This window comes from Chlorocebus sabaeus, chromosome 24 (genome assembly GCF_047675955.1).
Source record: "Chlorocebus sabaeus isolate Y175 chromosome 24, mChlSab1.0.hap1, whole genome shotgun sequence".
Lineage (NCBI taxonomy): Eukaryota > Metazoa > Chordata > Mammalia > Primates > Cercopithecidae > Chlorocebus > Chlorocebus sabaeus.
In genome coordinates, this window is record NC_132927.1 from 38,056,292 (window position 1) to 38,071,812 (window position 15,521).

Here is a 15,521-nt window from a genome sequence, read left to right on the forward strand (position 1 = left end):
AATGGCTTGAACCCGGGAGGCGGAGGTTGCAGTGAGCTGAGATCGTGCTACTGCACTCCAGCCTGGATGACAGTGAGACTCTGTCAAAGAATAAAAAAAAAGAGAGAGAGAAGAAAATCAACTGGAAGAGGGTAAAGGGAAGCAAAATCTCTTTGCAACATTGGGAAGTGAATTTGCACAAAGGACATTCCAAAACGTCCATGAAGTTGACTGGAAAAAAAAAAAGAAATACAAATGTAAAGTTTAAAGGAGCCGATGAACCTAAGGAAACAGATACTAGGGATTTTTGAGCTGAATACAAAACCTCTAAGAAGCAAAAGAAAAAAATGTTTTTGCCAAGAGGCATCCTTTCCACATCTAAAACAAAACCCACAAATACCCATGAGTAGTATCATGCAGGTTATGAAGTTCCTATGCAAAACCAGCAACATTTTCATATACCAGAATTGCTGGAACAGTTGCAGATATTCCTTTAAAAAAATCTGACTGTGTAACAGCTCTGAAACACAAAGCTAGGCCACAAAACTACATTTCACCACATATATCAATTTTCTTGAACCCTCTCACTATCAGATTTGGCCAACTTTTGAAGTTCCAAAGTAAGTAAAGAGACTGTGAATCAGACACTAAAATATGTTCTTCTACTTTGTACTGCAGCAATGCCATATTTAAGAAAAATATGAAAATGAAATCAAAAAGCAAACAAGATTGTGGAATTCCCTGATATTATATTGTATTTCAGCAGCAGCCTCTGTATTACACACTGGAATAGCTTAAATGTGTCTTTTTCAATTAATTTCCCTTTTTTTCCAGAAGAATAAAGAAGTATATTTATTACAGTAAATAAAGTTGGCATTGCTCATATGAAACAAACAGGATGTCTGAACTGTATGCATTAAAAGATTTCAGAATCACAAGAAAGCAAATTACACATATTAGTGCTTATGCTTTCAGAAAGAATGGAAGACTCAGAAAGTACTAAATTACATGTAGGTACTAGAACGAAAAAAATGACAAGATAGGGTGTAATTGGTGGTGAGGGTTGGAACTTTTTCTCACTTAAAATACATTGGGCTCATTTGTGTGTGCAATGCATCAGTCCCTAATGCAAGAAAGAAAAGCCATGAATATGGAAAGAATCAAAGTCTTCTCCAAATGGAAGATCCAAATCAGAACCCTTGAGGAGGTTTGCCTCCGCACCCGCTGTAGAAGTGGTTGGCACACACACAACCAGACACAAGGTAACATGGTAGAGTAGTGTTGAGAAGAGGATCTACAGTGGTCTCCACTGCCGTGGTAGTGACCTCCTCCTCTGACTGTTCTGTGTGTAACGGGACTGACTTGCGCATGCGGTTCAGGGAACCAAAGGTCTGGTTTGCTATCCTCTGATCTTGTAGGTCATGTGATTGGACAAGCTCATTTGCCCCTGGGTGGATGGTGTTCAGTGACCCACCTTGCTGAGTCATGCTAAACCTGTTCAGCCTGTAGCCTTAGTTCTTTAACGAAAGTGCCCTTAGTTGCATTTAGAAGCACTGACCTGCCCTCTCCCTTCTTTGTTCTGTGTCTCAATGTCATTGACACAGGACGGGGTTCCACACAGGATGTGATTCATATGAGCCAATCTCGAGTAGGTTTCTTGTGGTTTTTAGTTTTGTTTTAGTCAAAAGAAGGGAAACTTAACCATTTCCAACAAGTTTGGTGAAGGTAAAAGCATTTCTCTCATTTTTCTGTCCATGCAAAAGTGCATACTGGGAGACCACAAAAGCCAAGGCGATTTGTGGGCCTATTCCTCCATCTCTCCCACCAGGTGTGGGAAAGAAGCAGAAATTTCTGGCTTTGAATGGATTCTACAGATCCCTGAGTAGAATAAATTTTTAATCGTTAAAAAGACCTCAAACTTGGCCAGGTGCGGTGTCTCATGCCTGTAATTCCAGCACTTTGGGAGGCCGAGGTGGGCGGATCACCTGAGGTTGGGAGTTCGAAACCGCCCTGACCAATATGGAGAAACCCCGTCTCCACTAAAAATACAAAATTAGCTGGGCGTGGTGGTGGGCGTCTGTAATTCCAGCTTCTTGGGAGGATGAGGCCGGAGAATCGCTTGAACCCGGGAGGCAGAGGTTGCGGTGAGCCGAGATCATGCCATTGCATTCTAGCCTGGGCAACAAGAGCGAAACTCCGTCTGGAAGAAAAAAAAAAAAAAAACACCAGCAAACTTGTAAGGACCTTTAGAGTTGACCAAATGCTTTCACATTAGTAATTTCATTTGTGCCACACAGCTTGGCCATGAGATAAGTCAGGGTTGGCCTCCTCTTTATATGAGTTGATATTTTTAAAAATTGGAATATACCGTAATATGTGTCCTGTATAAGTGATGTTCATTGTACAAGTAATTTTCATTATTCCCCACTAATGTAGATAAGGGATGTCCGTAGGAAAATTTGTGACAGAGGCCATACTCCAGCCCCCACAAATACATACCTCACCGTACCCCAGAATATATGGAAGAATATGTTCAAGAGAAAGTGACTGCTCACACCTTATTTTAATTTTTCTAAAACAGGAAGCAGGCAGAACAGCGGGGAAAAGGGAAGCTAACGCCTTCCCCTTTCATTTTCTCTGGGGCTGTGATGCAAAGCAATGCTTCAGAATATTTTAACCCCAGCCAATCACCATAAGAGAACACATAATTAAAAGTGTCACAGGTAAGAGTTAAAGAAAATGATTTTCTGAGCTGTTTGCTTGTTTCGAAATAGAGACAGAGTCTCGCTATGTTGTCCAGGCTGGTCTCCAACTCTTGATCTCAAGCAATTCTTCCACCTTGGCCTCCCAAAGTACTGGGATTACAGGCCTGAGGCAACACATGTGGCCCTAAGCTATTTTTTAAAAGACAATGTTTAACACATGATATGAACATATGTGTGTGGTAAGTAAAGTAGAATGAGATTTCTTTACTTTTTCTTTTCTTTATTTTATTTTATTTTATTTTCTGAAACAGTGTCCCATTCTGTCAGTCTGTCACCCAGGCTGGAGTGCAGTAGTACGATCATGGCTCACTGCAACCTCAAACTTCTGGACTCAAGTGATCCTCCTGCCTCAGCCTCCCGAGTAGCTGGGAGTATAGGCACCCACCCCTACATCCGGTTAATTTTTTTATTTTTGCTTTTTAGAGAGGAGTCTTACCATGTTGCCCAGGCTGGTCTTGAACTCCTGGCCTCAAGCGATCCTCCTGCCTCAGACTTTCAATGCGCTAGAATTATAAGCATGAACCGCCTTGCTTGGCCGAGATTTCTTTATATTGTTTGCTCTTTGTTTCAGAGTTTTTAAAAGGTTACTCCTTATCTATCCTGATGACAAAATTCCCCCTCAGGTTTTGGGCAATTTGTCTCACATAAAAATCTCCTTTTCTTTCTTTCAATGATGTATCATCACCTGAATGCTGTAAATGCTACTGGCCTTTTTGGCAATCATCACAAAACTATTTTTTGTTATTTTGAGCATCCTTGAGGATTATTTGAATCTCTCTATATCTGTCCTTGTCACATTCCCTCTCTCTCCCTCTGTTTGTCTTTCTGGGTTCCTCTCTCTCTGTCCATGCCTGTCATTTTACCCTCTCTGTCTTTCTAACGCTACATACTATCCCTTCCCCACCTCATTCCTGTTAACTGATGTCCTTTATGTACTAACAACAATATTAATTCATAAAATATTTCCCTCCCTTGGGCTCCCTCATATCCCTACTCTACTCTTCCCACAGTCTGCCCTAAAATATCTTTTACAAATGCTTGAAGAGTCACCTTAAAAATCAGGTCATCAGATGTATGCAAATTGTGAAAAATTTGAGCTGATCCAAATGTTCCTCAGTGGGAGACTGATTAAATAAATTGTGGTGGGTTTATTAAATGGAATACCATACAACTATTAACAGTGCAACTATTTATTGACATGGAAGGTTGATCATGGCGGCTTTTTTTTTTTTTTTTTTTTTTTTTTTTTTTTTGAGATGGAGTCTCGCTCTGTCACCAGGCTGGAGTGCAGTAGCGCAATCTCAGCTCACCGCAACATCCGCTTCCCGGGTTCAAGCGATTCTCCTGCCTCAGCATCCCGAGTAGCTGGGACTATAGGTGCGCACCACCATGCCCAGCTAATTTTTGTATTTTTAGTAGAAACAGGGTTTCACCAGGTTGGCCAAGAAGGTCTCTATCTCTTGACCTTATGTTGCGCCCACCTTGCCTCCCAAAGTGCTGGGATTACAGGCCTGAGCCACCGCACCCGGCCTCATGACATATTTTTTGCATGAAAGAGGTGAGTTACAGAGCAATATGTCTAATATGAAGATACTTTTAAGTATACATATTTGCATGGGAATGGTTTTAGAAGGATTTATTCCAAATTGTGAAAAGAGATTGCCTCTACATAGTGGAATTTGCAGTTATTTCATTTTGTTGTTTTCCTTTTTTCTTATATGTATTTTTTAGTTTTGTGACAAATCCATGTTTGTTTGTTTGTTCTTTGCAAAGTTAAATTGTTTCTAAAACACAACGTTTGTCACTGCTATTCAAAGAAAGGTATCAAGGACTCCCTCTTTCCACCTTCCCAATGCCGTTTCCATTTTTGATGTAGGGAACAGAAGGAAATGTTTCTCATGGGTTCTCAACCACCAGAAGACAAAAGACAAACTGAAGCTATCATTAGCTTCATTTTTTCCCTCCCACCCATAGAGTCAGCACCATCCAACATATACAGATACCCTAGGAACCAGCATGGCCCCTCACCTTGCTGACAGAAGCAAAATATATGATCTGTAGCTCTCAGGAACAGAACTGATGATTCTCCTCTGGGCCAAGGCCAGCATCTACACTTCTTAATGCCCTGTGTGTACCACCTGATTTATTTAGCCATAGCTCAGATTTAATAATCTAGACCCTTGCCAGAGGTTACCTCTGCAGATCATTTCTAGGGAAGTTCATTGTGTATCCAAGACAGGAGAGTCAGAGGAATGTTTAACCCATTTAAATAAACCTGCTATCTTCAGTTTATTTAGCAGTGCCCTTTATATACACAGTTATATTCACAACTGCAATAATTTCTAATTACTCTTATCTACTCAATAAGTGAATTAATAACGAGAGCGACTTATTGCTGTCCATTTATTTGTGTTACGACAATCCTGAAGGTAGTAAAACTGCATATATTAGCAAATATTCAGTGATTTGGATTTTGTTTTAATTCAGATTGGGCACTCCCCTGGTTGATTGAGTTCGGTTTTATTGTGAAAATGCATCCACCAATTAATATCACCTAAAAATAATGCTTAGAGTTTATACATTGATTTCTTCAGTGAATAAACACTGTCAAGCACCTACTTTGTGCCAGCTGCTGAGTGGACTCTAGGCAAATGGATAGAAATAAAATGCTATGGCCAGGCGAGGTGGCTCACGCCTATAATCCTAGCACTTTGGGAGGCCAAAGTAGGCGGATCATGAGGTCAGAAAGTCGAGAACAGCCTGGCCAACATAGTGAAAACCTGTCTCTACTAAAAATACAAAAATTAGCCAGGCATGGTGGCGAGTGCTTATATCCCAGCTACTCAGGAGGCTGGGTCAGGAGAATCGCTTGAACCCGGGAGGCAGAGGTTGTGGTGAGCCAAGATCACACTACTGCACTCTAGCCTGGGCAACAGAGCGAGACTCCATCTCAAAAAAAAAAGAACAAGGAAATAAAACACTGTTTCTGCACTTAAGGATTTCTCAGACTGGTACCAGACACAGTCGGGTAAGGAGACAATTGTCCTCCAGGGAAGTAAGTGCCATGGTAGAAACTCCAGCTATCTATGTATTGATAACTCTCAGCCTATAACTTTGTCTCACATACTCAGGAGCTTTCTGGATACCTCCACTTGGACGTTCCTCAGCAAGTCAGAAACCACCCTGAATACTTAGAAGAGAAAGTTTAATGCTGCACAGGGAAGACAGAGCACTGAGAAGACAAACAGAAAACTCTGAGGGATCCCTGAATCTGGCATCAGCAGGAAGCCACTATCACCCCTAGACTTGAGGGACAAAGGAAAGCCTCTGTGTCACTAGAGCACAAGGCTAGGTATTGCTGGAGAAGGCTGGAGCGAGCGTGTCGGGAGGGAGCGGGGGCTGCAGAGAAGATGCATCCATGACTAGACCCTGTCTGAGGTGGGAAGAGAAGAGGAGTAATATTTCACTTTTCCCCTGCTCTTGTCCTCTAATCCCTGACCAGTGCCTCCCATTGCCCAAACCACACCAGAAGCCCACTGACATGGGAGCCTAGGAGTTCTAGCCAGCAAATCATCTCCCAGTCATACATGACAGAGGAAGGAAAGAACAAGAAAAATGCATCAGACTACTATGTGCCTCAAACTCAAACTCACTCAAAATGTTCAAAACTGGACTTTTTTAAATTGTTTTTTTGTTTTTTGTTTTTTTTTTTTTTCTGAGACAGGGTCTGACTCTGTTGCCCAGGCTGGAGTGCAGTGGTGCTATCATGGTTTGCTGCAGCCTTGACTTCTTGGGCTCAGGTGATCCTCCTACCTCAGTCTCCTAAGTAGCTGGGATTACAGGTGTGAACTACCACACCCAGCCTAAAACTGTACTTTTCACCTCCCTCACAGCCCACCCCTAGCTCCAGAAACCTCTGCCTCTTTCCTATCCCAATGAGTGCTGCCAACAATTGTCCAAATCAGAAACTTATATAGCATCCTCAATGCCTTTCTCATCATCATTCTGATGATCAATCCTTTGAGCTCTGTCTCCTTAATCTCTCAGACCAGCCCACTGTTCTCCATCTCAACCACATGACCTGCTTTCAAGTCACCGTCACCTCTGACATCGATTACCACACCAGCCTCCTAACTGATCTCCTGCTGTTAGACTTGCCTCTCACTCTTTTTCAATTCATCTTCCCCACAGTAATCTTTACAAAGTACACATCTGATTATGTCAACCTCTTGCTTAAAGTCTTTCTTTCATGGAGTACCAGTAGAGTGTCCTCAAAATAAAATCCAAACTCCTTTTCATATGAGGTCCTTCTAATCTCACCCCTTCTTCAGCCTCATTTTCTTGTTCATTCACTCACTCATTGTTTCATTCCATAAGTGTTTGTTGAATGCCTACACTATGTCAGGTACTGGACCAAACACCAGGGACACACCTTACCCTGAATGAGTCAGTCTCTCACTAACCAGCGGTCTGAGCCACACTCCCTCTCTATTCATCTTTTCCAGTCACTCCCTCCTTTACCCAATCCCATCCCCTAGCTTCCTCCTATTCTTCCTTCATATCTTAGATGACTTCCTCCAAGCAGCCATCCCTTGCTCTTCAAGCCTGGACTTACTTATGCCCCTTCTAAGTGTTCCCAGAGTGCCCTGTGGATACTTTTCTCATGAGCTAGCCACACTTTATTACAGTTATTTCTTTTGCTGGTCTAACTCCCCAACTAGTGTGTAAATTCTTTGGGACCAGCAGCCCTATTTTATTTACTGTTGTATTCCCATCACCTAACACAGTGTTGAGCACATTGTGACCCTTCAAATATTTATTAAATTACTCAATTAATTAACTAATAAGCACAAGATGCTATGGGAAGGTGCCCTATGAGGGACATCTCACCCACACTTAGGGGTGATAGAATGGTAGGAACGAAAGTTTCTTCCCAGAGTCTTCCCAGAGAAGGTGGTGTCTAAAGGTGGTAAAGAAGGTGGTGTTTTTTGAAGGGCAACTTGGAAAAGTTGTTGGAAGTTAGAAGGACAAAAATTAGGTGAAAAGGTAAAGGAAAACACACCAGTGAGAAGAGTTAGCATAATACCAACACAGAGGATTTTTCCAAGAATTTTAAGTAGCTTTCTATAGCTAGTTCCTAAAGTCCAAGAGAAAGGATGGTGGAAGATGAAGCTCGTTAGGGATCATGCAGGGCTGTGCTAAAGGTTAGGAGCTTAACCTGAAATTCCTGAAAGATGAAACAAGGAATTGAAATGATCACACTTGCACCTACAAACAACACTCTGGCAGCTGCTGGTGGGTGAATTAGAGATGAGCAGGCCGAGCTGCAGGAAGAGCAGTTGAGACAAGAAATCATCAGGGCCTGAACTTGGTCAGAGGGAAGAGGTGTTAAAGAAATGGAATTGACAGGACGTAGTCTCTGATAAGGGAAAGGGAAAAATAAAGGGTGACTCTAGAATTATGATGTCAATTTCACCATGTTGAGTTTGAAACGCCTCTGGTGCTGGACCAGAGTCCAGGTAGAAATATCCATTTGAACTAGACAGGTATGAACCTAGAAATGTTCTAAACTGGATACATGGGGTAGGAGTGACAATGAGAGTGATAAGGTAAAGTGACAAAGGGGCAAGTGTATGGATGTTCACTACACAAGTCTTCCAACTATTCTCTAACTTGATTTTTTTATAATAAAATGTTGAGAGGGAAAAGTTGAGAAGAGGCTAATGATGAAATACTAAGTACCAAAAGCCTAGGGAGAAAATTAAGAAGAAGCAATTCGGGAGGCATATGGAAAGCTAGCCAAGGGTGGTATCCTAGAAATCAAGGGAGGTGTTTCAAGGAAGAATAAATTGTCAAATTTTGCAGATCGCTAAAGTGAAATAAGAGCATGTTGTGAATTAAGCAATTTAAAACCATGTAGGCCAAGCGTGGTGGCTCACACCTGTAATCCCAGCACTTTGGGAGGCCAAGGCAGGCAGATCACTTAAGGTCAGGAGTTTGAGACCAGCCTGACCAACATGGCGAAACCCCATCTTTATTAAAAACACAAAAAAGTAGCCAGGCATGGTGGCACATGCCTGTAGTCCCAGCTACTCAGGAGGCTGAGGCAGGAGGATCACTTGAACCTGGGAGGTGGAGGTTGCAGTGAGCTGAGATCATGCCACTATACGCCAGCCTGGGTGACAGAGCAAGACTCCATCTCAAAAAAAAAAGGAAAAGAAAAAGTAAAACCTAGATAAAAGCAGTTTCCTAGAGTGATGGGAAAAAGACAATGGGACTAAGCAGTGATTGGGAAGTGAAAAAGTAGAGGCAATGAGTGTAGGCTGTTCTTTTGAGATTTAGTTGTGAAGGGAAGGCAGTATTAAGTGACAGAGAGGCTGGGTAGCTCATACCTGTAATCCCAGCCCTAGCTATTCAGGAGACTGAGGTGAGAGGATCTCCTTAGCCCAGGAATTCGAGGCTGCAGTGAGCCATGATCACACCACTGCACTCCAGCCTAGAGGACAGGATGAGACTGTCTCAAAAAAAAAAAAAAAAAAAAAAAAAAAGTGACACCTAGAGGGGACTGTCCAATTGAAAGCCTCTTTTTAAGATAGGAGCCATCCGAGCCTATTTGTACACTAAAGGGGAAAGAATCAGAGTGGAGTTTTGATAATACAGGTGAGAGAGGAGATCAGTGATAGTTCTGGATTCTTGAAGAAAGGGAGACGAGAGCAGAGATTAGCTGCCGGCAGCAGGAGAGACATCTCTTCCTAGAGCGAAAGAGATAAGGATGGGAACAGATGCAGGTAAATTTGTTAAGAGGAATGCAGGAAGTCAAGTGAGTTCTTGTCCAACTGCCTCCAGTTTCTATATGAAATGTTGGAAAGGATAGTTGCTGATAGGAATGGGAAGGGGACAATCCAAACAGCAAGATAAGAGGATGGAACCCCCAGGGTAATAAAATTTCCATATATACTGTGCAAGTTTACCAATTTTCATGGGATTGGAGAACTGTAGGGTAAAATGTAATTAATACTACACTAGACTATATGCAACATAATTTAATCTTTCTTTAATGTTTTCATTGCCTGAGGATTGTTTTAACAAATATCAATTATAATTACAGTACAATCTGCTTACAGAAGTGTGAGAGGAAGTGCTGATTGATAGAAACTTTTGGCTGACGGAGTTCACAATGTTTCACCATAAACAGACATCCTCTTGTATAATAGGAAAAAAAGAAACTGTTTTCTTCTACTGTACTCTCGAAACTCTATTTCTGACACCACATGTAAGGGAAAATGAAAACAGTTTTTTATCTCTGTACTCACACTTTTACAGAACACTTCTGTGACCAAAATGTGTAGGGTTTTTCCCACACCAGCCAATTCTTTGACACCAGTCGGTGTCAGAATTTAACTCAATTTAACTCAATTCTGACACTACTTACCTGGAAATAGTGTCAGATCCCATAGGTTAAGGGCTCAGTCTCATAAGACTGCCCCCCACTTCAGATGCCAATCACAAGTAGAGGTCTCCAGATTGCCCACAACTTCTGTCCAACTTGGCTAAAAATTGGAGGTTCCTTTGACTTCCTCCTCGGGTTCAATAATTTGCAGTAGTGGCTCACAGAACCCAGGAAAACAGTTTACTTACTACTGCCTATTTATTTCAAAAGATGCTTTGAAATATACAAATGGAGGCAGTTGCTCAGGCCTGTAATCCCAGCACTTTGGGAGACCGAGGCCGGCAGATCACTTGAGGCCAGGAGTGACCATCACGAGACCAGCCTGGCCAAAGTGGAGAAACTCCATCTCTACTAAAAATACAAAAATTAGCCGGTCATGGTGGCGCACGCCTGTAACCCCAGTGTTAGGAATATCGCTCAAAATCCTGAGGAAATTGAACACTTGAACAAAGAATTCTTAGCAAAACAATTTTACTTCTGGGCAGAGGGGTGCCTCCTTGGCCAGTTGCCATGAGAGCACACCTGAACAGGGGCATGAGAACCTTTATTCCTGATGCAAGTCCTGCCCCTGTACCCTTTCCCCCTTGACCAGGGTCGGGTCGTACAATCTAAACTAATCCCAGTTGGCTAAACATTTGATTTTTTTAGATAAGGTGGACACGTAAAAGAAAGTGGAGAAGAAGGGGACGGGGTATCTGTAATGAGCTAGAAAGTGAGTCCTCTTTCCAAATAAGGAAAGGAATGTGAGCTGGTACTGATAATGCCTGGTGCTGTGGTGTGCTTGGGCATCTAACAAAGGCAAAAAGGAAAAAAGGAGAAAAAAAGGTGGTGGTGGAGGAGTACTATAAATTAAAGAATAAAAGATTGATCAGATTATTTGAAGAGAAACTTCATCGCAGCTACTCGGGAGGCTGGGGCACAAGAATCCCTTGAACCCGGGAAGTGGAGGTTGCAGTGAGCTGAGATCACGCCACTGCACTCCAGCCTGGGCAACAGAGTGAGACTCTGTCTCAAAAGAAAGAAAGAAAAAGAATACATATGTACATACACACACACACACACACACACACACACACACACACACACACACAAATGGACAGCCAGATGACAAGGTATGTAGGGCAAGGTTCAGAAGGGTCTCAAGGACAGGAGCATCTGTCCCTGTGGAGTTTGGGTGTGCTGCCCTATCATGACGTGCATCTGTTCACCAACCCAGAAGCTCTCCAAACTCATAGTTCAGTTTTTTTTGTTTTCTTTTTTTTTTTTTTTTTCTTTTTGAGACAGGGTCTTACTCTGTCACTCAGTCTGGAGTGCAGTGGTGTGATCTTGGCTCACTGCAGCCTCAACCTCCTGTACCAACTGATCCTTCCACCTCAGCCTCCCAAGTAGCTAGGACTACAGGTGTGTACCACCACGCCTAGCTAATTTTTGTATTTTTAGCTAGACCTGGTCTCAAACTCCTGAGCTTAAGCGATCTGCCCACCTTAGCCTCCCACAGTGCTCGGATTACAGGCACAAGCCACTGCACTTGGCCCATAGTTTTTATGGAGGCTTCATCACATAAGTATGATTAATTATTAACTGAATCTCCAGCTCCTGTTTCCTTCCAAAAAGCTGGAAGGTGGGGCTGAAAGTTCCCAGTTTCAAATCATGGCTTGGTCTTTCTGGTGGCCAGTCCCCACCCAGGAGCCTGCCAAGTGTCACCTTGTAGAGCAAAAGATGCTCCTATGACCCAGGAATTCCAAGAGATTAGAAGTTCTGTGTCAGGAACCAGGTCAGTGACCAAATATTAGAACAAAAGATGCATGTAGTGCCCCAGTGGCTCATGAAATTACAAGAGTTTCAGGAGCTCTGTGCCAGGAACCAGAGCAGAGACCGAATATATATATATTTTTATTATGTCACACCTTCCTATGCCTCAAAATGCTCATGTGCAAACCAAAGCACTTGTCAATTCTTATGATTACTGTGTGATAGGGGCCTTAGGGCACCTTTGCATTGTGCTGGAGGCTCTTGTCTCAGAACAGTGTTTTTGAGGATGTTTTCTGAAGAAGTATTCAAAGAATGTCCTGAATTAGCACAGCTTCCACTTAGGATGCCGTAAAGTTTCCCTGGGCTAAGAATTCATCGATGTGACTTTCAGTAATCTCCAAAATACCACAGAATATAATTTAAGTCAGATTGGATTTAGGTCAGTCTCTTCTATAAATTATATTTTATGAATAATTGTGAGATAGAAAGTTGAAAAGCTCACTCTATGAGAATGAATAATAAACCTATAAGCCTTAAATCTAAACATTAGCGAAAGTGTTTAATGACAACATTGTTTTAAGATTACTGTAAGTCTAGGGAGATCTCTCTTTTTTTTTTAACAGGACTTACACAAGGAACACCTTCAGCCATAAGCAACCAAAGTTTTATTTTTAAAACAAAATAAATGAAATAAACAGAAGAAAGAACAGATTTCTTTCATCTCTACCTCCTCACCCTATTTTCCCCTAAAATTCCATCAACTTTCTACTTAGTGATAAATACTTACACTTTTCTGCAAATCTCTGCTACTGTACTATAAATATTTGCTGTGCTTGTTCAGGCAAACCACATTTTTTAAAAACAAAAAAGATTTATGAAGACATGAATGAATCAGTAAACATTTATTGGCCGGGCACGGTGGCTCACACCTGTAATCCCAACACTTTGGGAGGCTGAGGCGGGCAGATCATGAAGTCAGGAGTTCAAGACCACCCTGGCCAACATAGTGAAAACCCGTCTCTGCTAAAAAGACACACACACACACAAATTAGCCAGGTATGGTGGTGGACACCTGTAATCTCAACTACTCAAGAGGCTGAGGCAAGAGAATTGTTTGAACTGGGAAGGTGGAAGTTGCAGTGAGCAGAGATCGCACGGCTGCACTCTAGCCTTAGTGGACATTGTGAGACTCCATCTCAAACAAAACAACAACAACAAACATTTATTTTACCTGAAGTTAACAATAATAATGTCATATGCAAAGTTTGCCATTTTAAAATTTTTATTTTACTTTAAGTTCTGGGATACATGTGCAGAACGTGTAGGTTTGTTACACAGGTATACACGTGCCATGGTAGTTTGCTGCACTTATCAAGCCGTCATCTAGGTTTTAAGCCCTGCATGCATCAGGTATTTGTCCTAATGCTCTCCCGCTCCTTTCCCCCCACCTTCCGATGGGCCCCAGTGTGTGATGTTCCCCTCCCTGTGTTCATGTGTTCTCACTGTTCAATTCCTACTTATGAGTGAGAACATGAAGTGTTTGGTTTTCTGTTCTTGTGTTAGTTTGCTGAGGATAATGGTTTCCAGCTTCATCCATGTCCCTGCAAAGCACATGAACTCCTTTTTTACAGCTGCATAGTATTCCATGGAGTATATAGGTCACATGTTCTTTATCAAGTCTATCATTGATGGGCATTTCTGTTGGTTCCACGTCTTTGCTATTGTAAATAGTGCTATAATAAACATAAAAGTTTGCCATTTTAACCAGCTGGTTGCAGCTGGTGGTAACCAGGTTACTATGGTTGGTTTGTTGGGGAATTTTTGAATTATTTTCTAGTATAGTGTCTGCAATTGGCTTTCCTGGAAACATACTTGAAACCCAAAGTTGCATGCTGAGGATTTATTGGAGAGATCTCTAAGGAGATAAATTTGCAAAGAGGAAAGGAAAACAAAATTGGGCAGAGGGAGAAGCCAGTCCCCAGTGCATTTGCAACTGAGACTTTAGCTAATCCAACAGGGAGCTCTGGAATGGAGATGGCCCTTCTGAGTTGTCTCAGATTGAGGTAATTTGGCTATGCTTTTGTACCTGCACATGAGCTGGGCTTTGGTTGCAGGTCACCCCATCGTGGTGGAGATAGAGTTTGGCACAGTTATTTTCTATGGCAAAGGGCAGAGAGAGACACAGCTGCAAGCTATCAGTTAATGTTCCCAGCAGCTGGAGTTAGATGATCCAACCCTGAAGAGATTCTGTCGAGCACCACAGAATTCACCAAAGCCTGCCACTGCACCTCACAATTCCACTTGTTTCTTATAAGTTTGTCCCATCTAGGAGTAGCTTCTCCAGGAGTTTGTTTGGGAAACCCCCTATGTTTTCTGAACAACTTAAAAAGGTTAGTGTGATGGTGTACAGCCTCTGAGGCTGACATAAAATATCTTAGGGTCATAACTGATACTCATTATTCTCCTCCACTGTCCACCCTCATTCAACACCTCTGTTGGTCTAGGCAACTTGCCTGGTGGGGTAACCCCAGCCTTCATTCTTGAAGAATCTGAGCTTCTAGTTACCATTACCCTTCTCCGGTGGTGGCTGTTGATGGTATCCATTTACTTGTAACAAAAGGGCATGGGAAAACCAAGAGAGGCTCCATGGATCGCCTGAGTGCCAAACACATTCTTTACTGCCCCCACTATGGAGCAGTAGCCCTACCTTCTTCTGATGATCAGGAACAATTACATTTGCCAGGATAGTGATTCCTTTTCTTACTTGCTAGTCTCTTGTAAAATGGAGCCAAAGTGACCAGGTAGCAGCTAGAGCTCAAAATGCAATACTTTTTTAAAAATTTTATTAAGTTCCAGGATACATGTGCAAGTTTGTTACATAGGTAAACATATGCGATGGTGGTTTGATGCACCTATCAACCCATCACCTAGGTATTAAGCCCGCATGCATTAGCTATTTATCCTGATGCTCTCCCTCCCCCTGCCACTACACCTCACCCCAACAGGCCCCAGCATGTCTTGTGCCCCTCCCTGTGTCCATGTGTTCTCATGAAATGCAATACTTTTATTATGTGCTTTGGTAACAGGGCCTCCAGACACACAAAACCCAAAGCAAGGATGGAAAGTACAGATTTCTCAAATGGCTTCCTGGAAGTGATGATATAAAGGGACATTCCTATACCATTCCTTGGTTCCCAAACCCTTGTATTCTATTAGGGATACAGAAGTACCATATAATGGGTTATCTCACATCCTGGGATGTGGTACCAACCAAACTCACAGGGTATCGTCTCCAAGATGGAGGCTCAGATACATTTTTAAGAGTCTGTTCCACCATCCTATCAGGCTGGATGGCTTCTGGGGATATAGTATATGATAGAACCAGCAGACCCTATGGCCCTGTGCCACAGCTGCACCCTTTTGTTTTAAAGTGGGTCCCTAGGTAAAGTCTGAAAGAGTCCAGCTCACAATGGGCAGCTCTAGCTACGTGGCTACTTGATGTCTCATAGTCATATGCTGTATCCCTACCACGGCCCAATAGCCCACAGAGCTGCTTTTTAAATGGTTTGTAGTTC